The sequence below is a fragment of the Polyodon spathula genome, chromosome 15 (assembly GCF_017654505.1).
Source record: "Polyodon spathula isolate WHYD16114869_AA chromosome 15, ASM1765450v1, whole genome shotgun sequence".
Lineage (NCBI taxonomy): Eukaryota > Metazoa > Chordata > Actinopteri > Acipenseriformes > Polyodontidae > Polyodon > Polyodon spathula.
Window position 1 is genome coordinate 26,040,072 of NC_054548.1, and position 15,814 is coordinate 26,055,885.

The window sequence follows — 15,814 nt, forward strand, 5'->3', positions numbered from 1 at the left end:
CTTTTTTTTTGGAAGTTTAGTTTAGCTTCTGCAGCTGTCAACCTGCTTTCAAACTGCTTCTAACTGCTCTGTACTTTTCCACACCTGTACTTTTTCCACACTGTCGCTGGGAAGACTGCCTAGTATACAGTGCCTATAGAAAGTCTACACCCCCTTTCAAAATGTTCACCTTTTGTTGCCTTATAGCCTGGAATTACAATGCATTAAAATTGTTTTTTCTAAATAAATTCAGAAGTTTCTGTAGGTTCCCTCTGCTGGGTAATGAATTTCAAAGCTCCACCAAACTCCACCTCTCTCTCTGTTTATTTCCTGTTTCTGGTCTGACGTCCCCCACTCCGGCCGTCTTTGCGACACGTGGTGTCTGAACCGGGACAACAGCGCCTCCTAGACGCAGACCAGAGCAGGGACTGCAGTTTTTTGGAAAAAAAAAAAAAAAAAAGGACGGTTGTTTTTTTTGTGTGGGGGAAAAAAAAGTGTTTTTGGATTACAAATAAATAAATAAATAAATAATAAAGAAATGGGGAGAAGCAGGAGAGGAAAGCAACAGCAACGACTGTAGGAGGAGGAGGAGGAGGAACTAGAGCCCAGGAGGGAGGAAACAGAGCCTTTTCCGTTCTCTGAGGAGATGCTAGACTAGGTGTCGGACCCGGAGTGGAGCGGGGAGGACCTTCTACTGGTTGTTGATCTGCTGTGGGCCAGAGATGGGGAACGTTGAGAATGCTGGGAACAACATTTTTACCCAGTGCCCTTCGTGAACCCGGCAGCTGTGGTGATTAACTACTTGGCTGCCGATATGGGACTGCCTCAGCAGGTTGCATTCCAAGTGGGAGCCACGCCTACCTGCATCCTCACTGGGCTGAAGGGAGATTTGCAGTTCCCATCTCTACCAGCAGAGGAAGAATGCCTGCTGGTTTCGCCTCCAGAGCCAGAGGGAGAGGAGCCATCTCCAGCGCCAGAGGGAGAGGAGCCGTTGCTGCCGTCTCCAGCGCCAGAGGGAGCGGTCCCACCGCTGTCTCCAGAGCAGGAGGGAGAGCCACACCAGTCCCCTGCAAGTGAGGGAGAGCCGCACCAGGGTAGACTACATGCCGCTCCCACCTCCATCGCCAGGAGACTACAGGCTGCTCCCACCTCCTTCGCCAGGAGACTACACCCCACTCCCACCTCCGTCGCCAGGAGACTATACGCCTCCGCCACCTCCATCGGCAGGAGCAGAGCAGCAGGTCCCTGTCAACCAGCAGAGGGTGAATGCCTGCTGGGTCCCCGTCCACCAGCAGAGGGTGAATGCCTACTGGTATCACTTCCCCCACCAGCTGAGGGTGAATGCCTGCTGGTATCCCTTCCCCCACCAGCAGAGGATGAATGCCTGCTGGTATCACTTCCCCCACCAGCAGAGGATGAATGCCTGCTGGTATCACTTCCCCCACCAGCAGAGGATGAATGCCTGCTGGTATCACTTCCCCCACCATCACGAGGAGAGGAGCTGGAGCTGCCTCTGCCTCCATCACCACCAGGGGGAGAGGAGCAGGAGATGCCTCTCCTTGCACCAGAAGGACCAGCATAGGCTGCTGAGAGGGACTCCCTTCGTGCCCTGAGTTCTTGGTGGTGGCCTGATGTCCTGACTCCCTGTCTCGCTTCTCCCAAGGATGCCTGTCTCGCTTCTCCCAAGGATGCCTTCCTCGCTTCACCCAAGGATGCCTGCCTGGCATCGCCTGGGGTTACCTAGTGCTTCGCATTGCCTGGGGTTGCCTGGTGCTCCGCATCGCCTGGGGTTGCCAGCCGCTCCGCATCACCTGGGGTTGCCAGCCGCTCCACATTGCCTGGGGTTGCCAGCCTCAGTCAGCTCTGCTTGGCCGCAGGGGTCATTGTGGCTGGATCCTGACCAGAAGGAGCTGCCGGCTATGAAAAAGGGGGTAGAGGTCAGGACACCACCTTTCCCCGCAGCAATTTTGCTGCAGGAGTTCTGGGGGCTGGAGTCCCCCCAGAGGGAGCTGCCGACTATAAAGGGGGGAATGGTCAGGAGACCACCTTCCCACGCAACAGTTTCGCTGCCGGAGATCTTGGGGGAGGTCTGGAGACCACCAACCCCAGCAGCTTTTCTGCTGCTGGACTTGCCCTGGCTGAAGGAGTCAGTCTGGGAGCTGTCAGCATGTCTGCTGACAGCCGCACCATTGGCATCATTTCCGCTGCCAGTGGTATAGCAGAAGAGATTCGCTCCACTTTCAGCACATCTGCTGACAGCATGGCTAGTAGCAGCCTAGCTACTGGCAACATTGCCGCCCATCAACCCCTTAAAGTCCCTGTTCTTGGCACAGGACTTTGAGCGAGACTTTTGGGATTTTAAGGGGGGGGGGTGGCCATTGAGGCCATGTATGCTTTGCACAAGGGGGGGTATATGTGGCAAAGTGCCCACCCCTGTGTGTATTTTGTGTTATATTTTGTATGTTAATGTTGGTGTATAGTCATTGGTACATGGGATATAAATGGGTCTGTGTAACAGAAGTGTTTAAAATGTATATTTGTATTTAGGCACGAGGACTGCACAGCACTTCACATGCAAGTAAAATGTAATAATATGTGAGCACGGGGAATTGCACTTTATTAATTCACGTAGATAAATATCTGCTCACCGTGTTTTGTCGGTATAGTCCGTTTTGTTTGTCTGTTTATTTTGGCCTCACATGCTGTGTGCTGCTTTTGTTACAGCCTTTTTATTTACTGTTCTGTTCACTCATTAAACGCTGAGTGAAACCATTTGCTCAACTCCACCAAACTCCATCTCTCTCTGTCGTTTATTTCCAGGTTCCTGTTTCTGGTCTGACGTCCCCCACTCTGGCCGTCTTTGTGACAGGCACCGACACAACAAAATGTGAAAAAAGTTCAAGGGGGTGTAAACTTTCTATAGGCACTGTATATCTGTTGTTCTGTTGTGCTGTTGGCTCCACCCCTCCACCTCGTGTCTCAGGACGGTGCCCAGGAAGCTGCTCTGAGCTTCAGCTTGTTATCAGAAAAAGATATGCAGCTGTTAAACTTTAAGCTGCAGTGTTTTCCCAATTTACTGTGTTTTCTAATTAAAGCAATTAAAGATGTAATTTCTCCTTACTGCTTCTAACTGCTCTATACTTTTCCACGCCTGTACTTTTTTGCAGTATGTTTGTGCTGCTACTGGCCGATCTTAGTACATCTACCCCTTGGTGTCATAATAGAACTTGTTTGGTAACAGTAGTTAATTTTAGCGGTTTTACGCAAGACATTTGAAAACTAATTTCATAGCTATATAATCTAAATACTGAATACAATTTAAAGGGTATATAAGGACCTTTTTATTCTATTGTGTTACCCATGTGTTGCTACAGCTGTTTACATAAGGTGTGTGTATTGTTTTAATTTTTCATTTTGACCACTCTTTTAAACTTTTACATTGCATTCCCTGCCTCAAGATAGCTTCATATGTACCCTCATGGACCTCTCAGAACTACATTTCCAATCACCTCCTGCTCACTGGTAAATCCATCTCAGTTACATATGTGAGCAGGAGGATGATGGTAAATATAGTTCTGAGAGGTCCATGTGGGTACATGGGAAGCCATCTTGAGGCATGCAATGCAATTTAAAAGTTTAAAAAAGTGGTCAAAATGTAACAACAACAACAAAAGATTAAAACAATACACACACCTTTCGTAAACAGTTGTAGCAACACATGGGAACATGTAACAGAATAAAATAAAAAGGTCCTTATGTACCCTTTAGGCCCACTCTCAAACATTCAAGAAATGAAAACAAGGTGGAACAAGTGCCTTTGTTTATTCTCTATTTAATTGATGGGCACGAGCTGAAAGCTGCTGCACATTTGCTACGGCAAAAACAATATAAGCAGCGACAGTGTGTCTTGAACCTTTATTTTTATTCTTTTTAGCACCTCATAGAGAGTTTGGGAATTAACTCTGGCAATGCTGCTTTATTCATTAATGAACTTCAGATTAATTAGACACTCAGAAATCACTCAGGCACAGTTTTAAAAAGTTATTTTTAAACTTAGATTACTCTCTCTGTCTCTCTCTCTCTCTCTCTCTCTCTCTCTCTCTCTCACATACACACACATATATATGTGTGTGTGTGTTTGTAAATGTATATAATTTTTCCACTGTATATTTCTTTTAGTGTTCTAGACATTAAACTGCAGAGGCTTGCTATTCATTGAGCGGAGGATAGATTTGCTCTGGGCATTCGCCATCCAGCAGTAGTGTGTTTCTCAATAGAAACAATCAAAGCAAAGATTAAGCATGTAAGAGAGCCAACTATTTAAAAGCAAACGCCTACGAGAATAAAAGGAAAAAATATATACTACACCAGACAATTAAAGTATTTTAGACAAGGCAATGCTATAATGCCTATTTTTACACGACAGTTGATTCGTACACTGCTTACTGATTTGGGTATACATTTAAAAGACATTTCTGCTGTTTGACTTGCACATCCAAAAATGGTAAAACATTGAAAATCTTGAATTAGTAAAGGGCCATTGTACAGTATAGTACGGTATGTAGATAATCATGTTACAACTTCCTAACTGTTTAGTATTGAATTGTAAAACGAGGGAGCGCTGTACTAGGGGTGTGCTGATACTCGTACTCATAATTGCCTTTTAGAACCATTTATTAACAGGTATTAAATAAATCCATTCATTAATGTATCGATTTCAAAACAAGAAAAGCTGTCCTCCCCTCCACCTTCACAGCTGAGTTCCAATCAATAGCAATTAACTAACCTCACAGAGTGTGTTTTAAAAGCCGATTGGAAACAAACGTTCCTCTCATACGGGACACTGACATTTTTACTGCCCTTCTTCTTTAATGAGGCTGTCATCTTACAGAAGTTAATTTGCCAACAATAGAAACTCGTCTGTCTCTTACTAGTCCCCCTGGCACAGAAACTTGTTTTCCTCAATTCACTCAGGACTTAGGAAAACCATGTTTTTTCTGTCTGCTGCAGTATGTGTGAGTGTTGCAAAACCTTCAGAAGGCTTCACTTTCCGGTGCACAGGAGTCAAATGTGATACCCAGCTGCATTCTATAGTAGGTTAAACTAATAAATGATGTATCTGGGGAAATGATTCTCCAATTTGATTAAGCTTGCATGGACATTTATTACAAGAACAAATTATAAAACAAAAACAAAACAAACAAAAAAAAACACAAGGTTAAAATATTTCTGTGAGTTGTTCATCCTTTTGATATTTGAATTGATTTGTGAATTACCTAATTGAACTAAACTTTGCATTCGTCCACAGTAGTCGTCTAATATTCATACGCTGATCCTGGTCTTTCCCATTTCCCTCGCTCTGAGTGTACGCTCCATTATGTTTAACCAACATGGATCATTCAAAATTACAGGATCGTGGCCTTGTGCCTCACAACGCATGTCTTACCGCATTCCCTGTCATGGGTTTTTGCTTACTGGAAGTGGTATATTTGAGTTTTTTTTAAAGGATGTTAATAAAAAAAAGCTAGGATTTTCTCAACAGATACACATGAATGAACCATCAAAATGGTAGCCAAACTTCAGGACTTGCTATGTAATAAGCAGAAGCTGATTTATTAGACTATTGAATTTTTTATGCATTTACCTATCTTTTTTTCTCAGTTGGTCAATGATATTGAAACAGACCACATGTATCATTCCTGGCCGTCGAGTTGTCAGGAGCTTCTAAGGCAAATGTTTCCAGGTGTTATACGTCAAATCAGACAAAACTTTTTCTGTTTGGTAAGCCTTGACAAGCTGCCTTGATGTGCCCTGCTGAAGATGTTGTCAGTGGTCTTTTCAGCTCAAGACTTGTTTATAATTGCGTGTGCATGAAATATGAACACCCAAAATCATATTGTTTGATGTTGGCCCTTGAAAAAAATGTCATAACCAGTGAGTTGATTTTTGCTATTTTACACAAATTTACAAATTAGTAAAATGTATTTCAAATCTGGCAAAGAATACAAAAACAATCTCTACATCTTTTTACAGATCTATGTTGTTGTTGTTGTTGTTGTTAACTCAATGGATCCAGTTATAACAACCATGGTATTGGTATACAAATATGTCTTATTTGTCAGACCTGAAAACTAATTAGAATCCTCAACTTTTGATGTTTGTACAGATATGGCCAAAAGTTTTGCATCACCCTATAGAATTAACTAATATTGCTTTCTGCAGTCAAATGAAATCTGCTTACGTTAACATATTGAATTGCCTACTGCTTTGTAGTTTTTCATGTACTTAATGAAATACTGACAAATTGAAAAATGTGACATTTCAAAATCTAATGACATACTGTACTACTGTTATGGTTTCTGGTAGACTTTTGCAATATCATTTTGCAGTTTCTTTGAATACATGATAAATAAAAAGTCTAAATTATGTTCCTATAGTTTGTTCTTTTAAATCGTCTCAGTCCTAAAATTATAGGTGATGCAAAACTTTTGGCCGTAGCTGTATGTGTTTGTGTGTGGTCCCAGTCAAGTTGAGTTACAGTTAAACATTAGCCAGCAGGAGTGAGGTTGAGCTGGGCTCCTTGCCCTCTTTGCCATTTGTGTGACCTTTGGGGAAAAAATAAAGCTCTTAATTCTCCAGTGTCATCTAATCCGCAAAACCACATCCCCAACCTCCAGTGAACCCAGATTCTAATTGTTTTGTTGTTTTCAGGTGTTTTGTGCATCCATCCTGCTCATGAAGAAACAGCTGAACTTGTTAAACTAGCTAAACTTTTCTACCAGCACACGATTCCTCTCAGGTCAGTGTTACCCGAGAGGAAGAATGCACTGATATGTCAATACACTCCAATAGTCTTCTGTTTCTGTCAGATCTCTTTTCTTTTAAGTCTTAGTTTGTTTCCATGGAAACCACTTTGGAAACTAAAGTAGGAGAAAAAATGTAAAGTGGCAGTATACATCATGTACAGCTTTATTGCCTGAAATAGCAAGATTCTGTTTACCAAAGGAACTTGAAAAAAATGCACAAAGTCATCCTTTTTTATTAATTACAGGGAAAATAATAATCTACCACAAGCAGAAGATTGTTTAACTCACTATAGATCTTAAATTATTTCCACATTGAAATTGTAACGAATTAAATGGGTAAGGTTAGATTTGCATGTTAGATGTTGAGAAGGTGTCAGTGATGTGGGAAATAGAGCAGAACACTGCCGTCGGCTGGGTCAAGTTTCTCTAAATACAGAAGGATTGTAATCCATGAGGGGAGTGAAATGATTATTGTAGTGTACCCTTCCTAAGCAGATACCTTCTTTTTGGTTCCAGGTGGGAAAAACATTCAGGGGGTTCACAACACATTGTGTGACTAATGTGTTGTAAATCCCTTGATAATTCTGCATTAAAATGATGTTTTACAAAAAGAATCAATTTCGGTACTTAATAACCTCAGTATTATTGTTGTTATTATTTGCTGCTTTTCACTGTGCTAAATAGGAAATAGAAGGCTAAATAGGCTGATGCTATAATCCAACCTTCGGCAGTTATGTTTTTATATTTTCATCCAAGTCATACATTTAAATGTAACGTATTGACTTGATTTTTAAACTTTACATAAATGGTCATCAAGCTAATAAGAGAAAGCATCCACAACTTCAATACACAGAATTTAGTCATGTAAATAAATCAGTTCAGTACTGAAGGAACTAGCCTGAATGTTTGTATACATGACTTAGTTTATAGCAGTTTTACCTTAATAAAGGAAAATGGAACATCCAGCTCCCAAACTTGGAGGCAATTAAGACATCATTCCAGTACCTTCTCTTTTTTTTAATGTAGCATCTCCTATTTCTGAAGAAAATAAAGAAATGATGGAACAGCCGCCAGGTTCTCCCTTATATGCAGAATTCAAAGCTTTAACCTTGAGGTGCAGCTGTCAAGTTTACAAACCACTGCTGCACTGTTTATAACATATTATATTTTTCTATTGAATTCAGACCAGTTCTATCTTTTGCAGATGCAGCAGCAAAACAGCCTTGAATCAAGCCAGAGTATGAAGATAACTCATTTCTTATATGTCGGCTGTTGTTGTTGCTTTAATTCTGTGTTGTAAAAAGCTGATATGCACACAGATGAAATCGTAACCTATTAATGTGTTTTCGCTCCCAAAAGGATGGGGTTTGTATTCATTGTCAACACTGATGAGAAATGTGATGGTAACAAGGACGCTGGCATTGCCCTGTTTAGAGCCTTGAACTACATAACGGAGGAGTAGGACTTTGCACAGGCATTTTCTTCCATGGTTTCTATAAGTACTGAATAAAGAAAATAAACATTCATGTCTGCCTTTGAACTTTTACTTTCTAAATGTTTTGTAGGTGTTTAACTAACAGGATTGCATTTCTATACACAAATGGTTCACCCTGCACTCCAAATGGCAGTACTTTTCCTAGGTGAGCTGCTAGGGACCTCAAAGATCTTTGATCTTTGATTTTGAAAACCTTGGCACACAAAGGTCCCTGTTTTAATGATCTAAGCATCTCATGTATGAAAAATTACTAAAAGTGAAGCTGAATGCTTACTAGATTTTAATTAATGCAAATAGTTACTCAAAATACTTTGAGAATAAGAGGAGGAATGCTTTTTTCTCTGACCTGAGGAGAAATCATAGAGAATGTCACGCTGTGTAAGCAGCATGCCTTGACCCCTGTAAAAAAATATCTAAACACCACAAAATAAAACTCTTTTGAAAGTCTAAATCCCAGTGACCCCACTCTGCAGCAAACGTGTGACCTTTGCTAATTGGTAGTTAAAATGGACTGATGTCTAAAGAAATTCTGTATAACATATGCCTTGGGTGAACTGTGGCATTGGCATTAAGTTGAGTTTTTCTTCTCGTCTTTATATCATTTTTCAGGACAAAAGAAATAAGAAAGTTTACAAATGAGAGGAGGCCATTTGGCCCATCTTGCTCGTTTGGTTGTTAGTAGCTTATTGATCCCATAATCTCATCAAGCAGCTTCTTGAAGGATCTCAGGGTGTCATCTTCAACAACATTAATGAGGAGTTGGTTCCAGATTCCCACGATTTTCTGTGTAGAAAAAGTGCCTCTTATTTTCTGTTCTGAATGTCCCTTTATCTATTCTCCACTTGTCCTTGTTTCTTTTTTCTTTTTAAATAAACACAAAACACTGTACAGGGCTGCTCGCCTTGTTACATATCCCCCCACCTTGTGCAAACCACACATGGCCCCAATGGCCACCTCCCCCCTTAGTCTCAAGAGGGGGAGCAAGGTGTCGATGGTGGCGGCCACGGTGGGAGGTCCTTCCCCCCCACTCCTTTGTGGCTGGCAGCTCCCTCTTCCAAGGCTTCAGCCACTGTTCCTCCTCTTTGTGGGGCTCCGGCCACCGTACTTCCTGCTGCAAAAGTGCGGCTGGGGGAGCTGGTCTTCTGACCTCCTCCCCCTTCTTTATGGCCAGCAGCTCCCCTTTGTGGGGCTCCGGCCACCATACTTCCTGCCGCGAAAGTTGTAGTCGGCAGCCCCCTTTTCCAAGGCGCCAGCCCCGGTGCTTCCTGCAGTCCTGTAGGACTAGTATCAGCTCTAGGCCATGCAAGCCAGGAGGCGACAGCGGGAGGAGAGCCACGTCTAGCTGTGGTGCGGGGTTTGGCCCTCTTCGCAGCCACTGTGGCAGGGTGTTTTTCCACTGTGCTCCCCTCAGCAACCTATGCAGGGGCTGCAGAGGTCCGGCAGCATAAAGCCCTGGTCCCTCCAATGCTGAAGGGAGAAGCAGCTCCTGCTTCTCTCCCTCTAGCAGGGTTGGAGACAGAGATAGCTCCAGCTGCTCTGCTCCTGGTGGTGGTGGAGACAGAGGCAGCTCCTGCTGCTCTGTTCCTGGTGGTGGTGGAGACAGAGGCAGCTCCTGCTGCTCTGTTCCTGGTGGTGGTGGAGACAGAGGCAGCTCCTGCTGCTCTGCTTCTGGTGAAGGCGGCAGGGGCTCCTCCCCTTCTGGCAGCGATGGCGGCTGGGGTTCCTCCCCTTCTGGCAGTGAATGTAGCCGGGGCTCCTCCCTTTCTGGCCTCGACGGCGGCCGGGGCTCCTCCCCTTCTGGCAGCGACGGCGGCCGGGGCTCTTCCCCTTCTGGCAGCGACGGCGGCAGGGGCTCTTCTCCTTCTGGCAGCGAAGGAGGCAGGCATACTCCCTCTGCTGCTGGAAGTGGGAGCGGCAAGTAGTCCTCCCACAGTGGTGGAGGTGGGAGCGACAAGCAGTCCTCCCATGGAGGTGGAGGTGCCATCAGCAGGTATTCTCCCTCTGCTGGTGGAGATGGGAGTGACAAGCAGTCCTCCCATTGAGGTGGTGGTGGAACCAGCAGGTATTCTCCCTCTGCTGGTGGGTACCTGGGCTGTGGACGCACCGGCTCCCCCTTCTTGGGCTGTGGACGCACCGACTCCCCTCTCTTGGGCTGTGGACGCACTGTCTTCCCCCTCTTGGGCTGTGGATGTTCGGGCTCCTCCCACTTGGGCACAGGACGTTCAGGCTCCTCCCACTTGAGCTGAAGTGGGGGTGGGCACAGCAGGCATTCCTCTGGTGGGAGGGGGCAGTTTGCTGGGAAATGCCCCCACTCCCTACAAATGGAGCAGCAATACTGTACTCCCATGTTGCGGAGGAGGGATTCCCAGCCAACCTCTTCCTGTGGCTGTAGCCCTGGTTCCACCTCCTCTTCCTGAGGCGGAGAGTGGCAGCAGTCAAGTGACATGTGGCTGACCTCACCAACTTTAAAATACCACTCCTCCCCCCTCAAGCATGTCAGGTAGACTTGCTGTGGCTGTTGCTGCTGCTTCCTCCAGCTCCTCCTTTTTCCTCTTATCCTTCATCCTCTTTTCCCCCTTCCAAAATACTTCCTCTGGCCTGAGTGCAGGAGGCGCTGGTGATCCCACTATGTACACCACGTGTGGCAAGAAATAGCATTGCGATGACTCAGACCAGAAGGAGGAACAACAAAAACAAAGGTACAGTGCAGTGGCACGTGCACTGTTTTATTTTAAAGCCAACAAAAATAAATAAAATATTTAAACAAATATAAACACAGCTCACTGAGCAAAACAATTAACCAAAATAAAACACAATACTAAACTACACACAGGTCAGGCTGGGCAGATTGCTATCACTGATCCTGTGTTTTAAATATCAATATCAATATCTCGCTCCGTACAGCCACTCGGAGTGAAGAGAGCTGCAGGTATTTATACAGGGGATCATCTCCCTATTAGCAACAAATTACAACAAATTAATCACTTAACTAATTTGGGAGATGGCCAACTTCTGCATGAGTTTTATAATGTGGATGGGGCTTCCCATCCACGCTGCAAAACAATAACAAAAGTACAAAAGCACAGTTACACTGTCATACAAAATAATAAACAAACAAAACACACAGCGGTTCACCGTCATCTATAAACAAAAGTAAATAATAAATAAACACAAAACACAGTACAGGGGCGGAGGGGAAGCCCCGTTTTAAAATAAACACTGTACAGGGCTGCTTGCCCTGTTACACTCCCATATTTATACTGCACATTTTTATTGCCTGTGTGCAGTACCTCTCTTTTCTCTATGAAATGTCATTTTCCATGTGTTTGCCCAGTTCTGAATGCTGTCTAGATCATTTTGAGTGACCTTTGCTGCTGCAACAGTGTTTGCCACTCCTCCTATTTTTGTGCCGTCTGCAAATTTAACAAGTTTGCTTACTATACCAGAATCTGTCATTAATGTAGATTAGGAATAGCAGAGGACCTACTACTGATCCCTGTGGTACTCCACTGGTTACTTCGCTTCATTTTGAGGTTTCTCCTCTAATCAGTACCTTTCTGTTTTATACATGTTAACCACTCCCTAATCCATGTGCATGCATTTCCTTGAATCCCTATTGCATTCAGTTTGAGAATTAATCTTTTATGTGGGACTTTGACAAAAGCTTTCTGGAAATCTAAACAAACCATGTCATATACTTTGCAATTAACCATTGTTGATGTTGCATCCTCAAACAAAATCAACTAGCTTAGTTAGACATGATCTCCCTTTCCTAAAACCGTGCTGACTGTCTACCAGGATACTGTTACCTTATAGGTAATTTTCCATTTTGGATCTTATTATAGTTTCCACAAGTTTACATATAATAGAAGTCAGGCTTATTGGTCTGCAGTTAACTGGTTTGGTTTTGTTTCCCTTTTTGTGGATCAGTATTACTTTTGCAATTCTCCAGTCTGTGGGTACAACCCCTGCGTCAAGAGACTGCTGCATATCTTGGTTAGCGGTTTGTAAATAACTTCTTTCATTTCTTTGAGTACAATTGGCAGGATCTCATCTGGCCCAGGGGATTTGTTTATTTTAAGAGCTCCTAGTCCCTTTAACACTTCTGTCTCTGTTATGCTACAGTTTTTTAAAACTGGATATGAACTGGATGACATGTGGAGCATGTTGTCTGTATCCTCCTTTGTAAAAACTTGTGAAAAGTAATAATTTCATATATTTGCTATTTTTTTCTCTTCGTCTATATTTTTGCCATTTGTATCTCTTAGACATGTAACCTCCTCTTTTGAATGTTCTCTTGCTGTTATAATATTGGAAAAACTTTTGAGAATTGGTTTGAGCCCCCTTAGCAATGTTTATTTCTATCTCTCCCTTGGCCTTTCTAACTTCCTTTTTGACTTGCATTTGCAGTTTCAAGTATTCTTTCTGTGTACTTTGTTTTTGGTCCCTTTTAAACACACTGTAAAGGGCCTTTTTTCGCTGAATATTTTTTTTAATTGATCTGTTAAACCATTTTGGCCATTTTGTTTTAGATTTGTCTACTTTTAGGCAGTAATTGTTTTGCGCCTCTATACTACATTTTTTTTTTTTAAAAAGCCATCCTTTTTCTGTCGATGTTTTCTCTATTTTACTCCAATCTACTTCTGTTAGTCTCTGTTTCATACCTTCATAGTTTGCCTTTCTAAAATTGTAAACCTTAACTTTAGTCATTAGTTTTGGGGTTTTAAAAATCACTCCAAATGAGACCATGTTGTGGTCTGAGTTTACCAATGGTTCTCTGTCTTCGTTATTTGAAAAGACTATATCAAGGAATGCCTCCCCTCGGTGCCTTGACAAATTGTGTTAGGAAGCAGTCATATGTCATTTCCACCATTTCAATTTCGGCTCCTGTGCTCCTCACGGGGTTTTCCTATTTTATATGGGGGAAATAGAAATCCCCATTAGTATGGCGTCTCCTTTGCTACATGCATTTCTAATGTCAATGTATGATGTTATGTTATTTTGCCCCCCTCATCTGAATTTGGCAGTCTATAGCATGCCCCTATTATTATGCCCTTTGAATTTTTGTCCTTTATTCTGACCCATATTGATTGTTTTCTTCGTCCAGATTTAACACCTGGGGCTGGTTGTACTAACGACATCAAAAAACAGGATTGGATCCAGACTCACTGGAACTGGATCCTGAGATAGAGTTGTACTAAACGGATCATGAACAGACTCCACTGATCCTATTTTTTTTGATCCGATTCTGTCACTGCCCATGCCGTAACTAGGGAAAATGACCAATGAGAAGCGAATATTCGTGGTGCGCATTTAAAGATTCAGAATGTCAGAATATCAAATACGTTTAATTTAAAACGACACAAGTAACGTCCATACTTTTTTTTTTTTAATCTTGTCCACACTGAAACCTATTAGAAGCAACTACTACGTTTATAATTTAAAAATCCAACGCTTCTATATACAGATTGAATGCTAACATCTGGTTGTTTTTTTTTTTTTTTCAACTTATAAAATGTTTTCAGCTCTTAAGCAGTTGCAGTTCAAGTTACTTATCAGATGTTACAGCTATCTTCAAATATGCAACTATTCAAGAGCTGAAAACAAGTAAAAAGGTCTAATTAAGCAAATTATCAGTTCAATTAAGAGTCTAGTTAAGTAATTGAGAGATCGGTTGGAATAAAAACCAGCAGCCACAGGGAGTTTGAGAAGCACTGCACTAGATCGAGGAGATCGAGGCTGTCAGAGAAGGTAAGCTCATTAAGGAAAAAAAATGGGAATTGACCATTAACCAATGATTTAATTGTAGTTGATAAAATGATAACAGCAGTATGTTTTTGTCAACACACAAAATGTGTGTGATACTATTTAGTTAGGAGGGTTCGTCACTCAGTCAGGTATACTGTATTAGGCTCTGATATATTATTGACCAGAGTTTTATTACTGACAGCGATATTTTCTTCATTTAGTATTTATGGCTACTTTTAAATGCACTGTTACTCAGACAACGTTAATGATTTCTACAACATTAAAGTATCTCCGTTTTCGTATAATAATCTGTGGGAAATATTTTTGTGAAATCCTGCAAATATTTGAAAATTTATTAAGTTACCGTCATGTCGATCAATTACCTAACTACAGTGCACTTATTTCAAGAAACATCTCCATTGTTTATATATATATATATATATATATATATATATATATATATATATATATATATATATATATCATTATACCATTGGTGTTACAGTTTCATTGGTTTAATTTGCAGCCATAGAGCAGGATCAGATTGGGATCAGAGCTGAGTTTTAAATGGAAGAATTATATTATTTTATTTATTCCTTCGTTCAAAACTAAAAACATTTAATCTCTCCATTTATAAGACGTTCAATGAAGCTCAGATCCCACGCTGATCTTGGTCTGAAACAAGATCGAAACAGGATCAGACCTTGTTTGTTAATTTAATTATGGTACACAGTGTTAATCTGTACTGTCTTGTAACTTCTTCCCCGAAAACCTCAAGAGGGTTTTGCCTATCTTTTAAAACCTGACTTATACGTGTCTGACGGTTTCGAATAAAACAAATTACGTTTAGTTCCTCCATTTTTCAAAAGTGGGATAAAGTTCTGATCCTGCTCAAAAGCAAGATCAGGTTTGAGTTAAGATATGAGCTCAGATTGAGCTCTGATCCGTTTAGTAGAACACAACTAAAATCAAGATCAAGATCTATTTAGTACAACCAACCTCTGGGCTTCCGGACTATTTTTTATGTATAGCACTACCGCTCACCTCTTCTGTCCTGCCTGTTTCCTATACAGTGTATACCCACTAATATCATATTCGTCTCCATCATTCTCGGATAGCCAAGTTTCTGCAACACCTGATTACATCGTAGTTACTTGTTAGTGTAGTAGCTTCAGGTTACAACATTTTGTTTCTGAGACTTCTAGCATTTAGATAAATACATTTAATGGGTGTCTTACTTGAGTTGTTGCCCTTATTTTTATGTAGTCTCCCTTCTGTTTTTTGTTGATTTCTCCCCCTTCACTTCAAGTTTAAATGCTTCTGAACCCCTGAATGAGATGCAAATGTAAACCACTTTTTCAGTCCTTGTAACTATAAAAACAATATACATCAAAATCCAAAGTATGAGAGAGACCTAAAAATCAAACAAAACTGAACATTCCAGTTTATTGAACTATTATTTGAAATTAAGTTGGGTGAAAATCCTTGTGCGAAAAATGACAGCTGCCCATAGCAACATTACCAGCAGTTCACAGACCGCTAAGAGAAGAACATATATATATTTATCCCTAGCACTGGTACTTGGGTGGGGTTAGTGTCACCAAGAATGCCACTTAAAGGGCACAAGGTGTGGGGGGTGATGGGCAGACACCAGAAACCAGGATCGAGAGATTGAAGTGCCTGAATTATACCCAATGAGGAGCCCTGTATACTTTCAGTAATGGCAGGTACAATGTGACAGAAGCTTGCTTATAAATATGAATAGTTTATACAGTAGAGTGTGCGT

At 41.9% G+C, this 15,814-nt stretch overlaps 1 pseudogene; it reads left to right on the forward strand.

The window, feature by feature from the left end:
• Positions 1–15,814, forward strand: part of LOC121327785 — a 55,802-nt pseudogene that overhangs the window by 16,293 nt on the left and 23,695 nt on the right.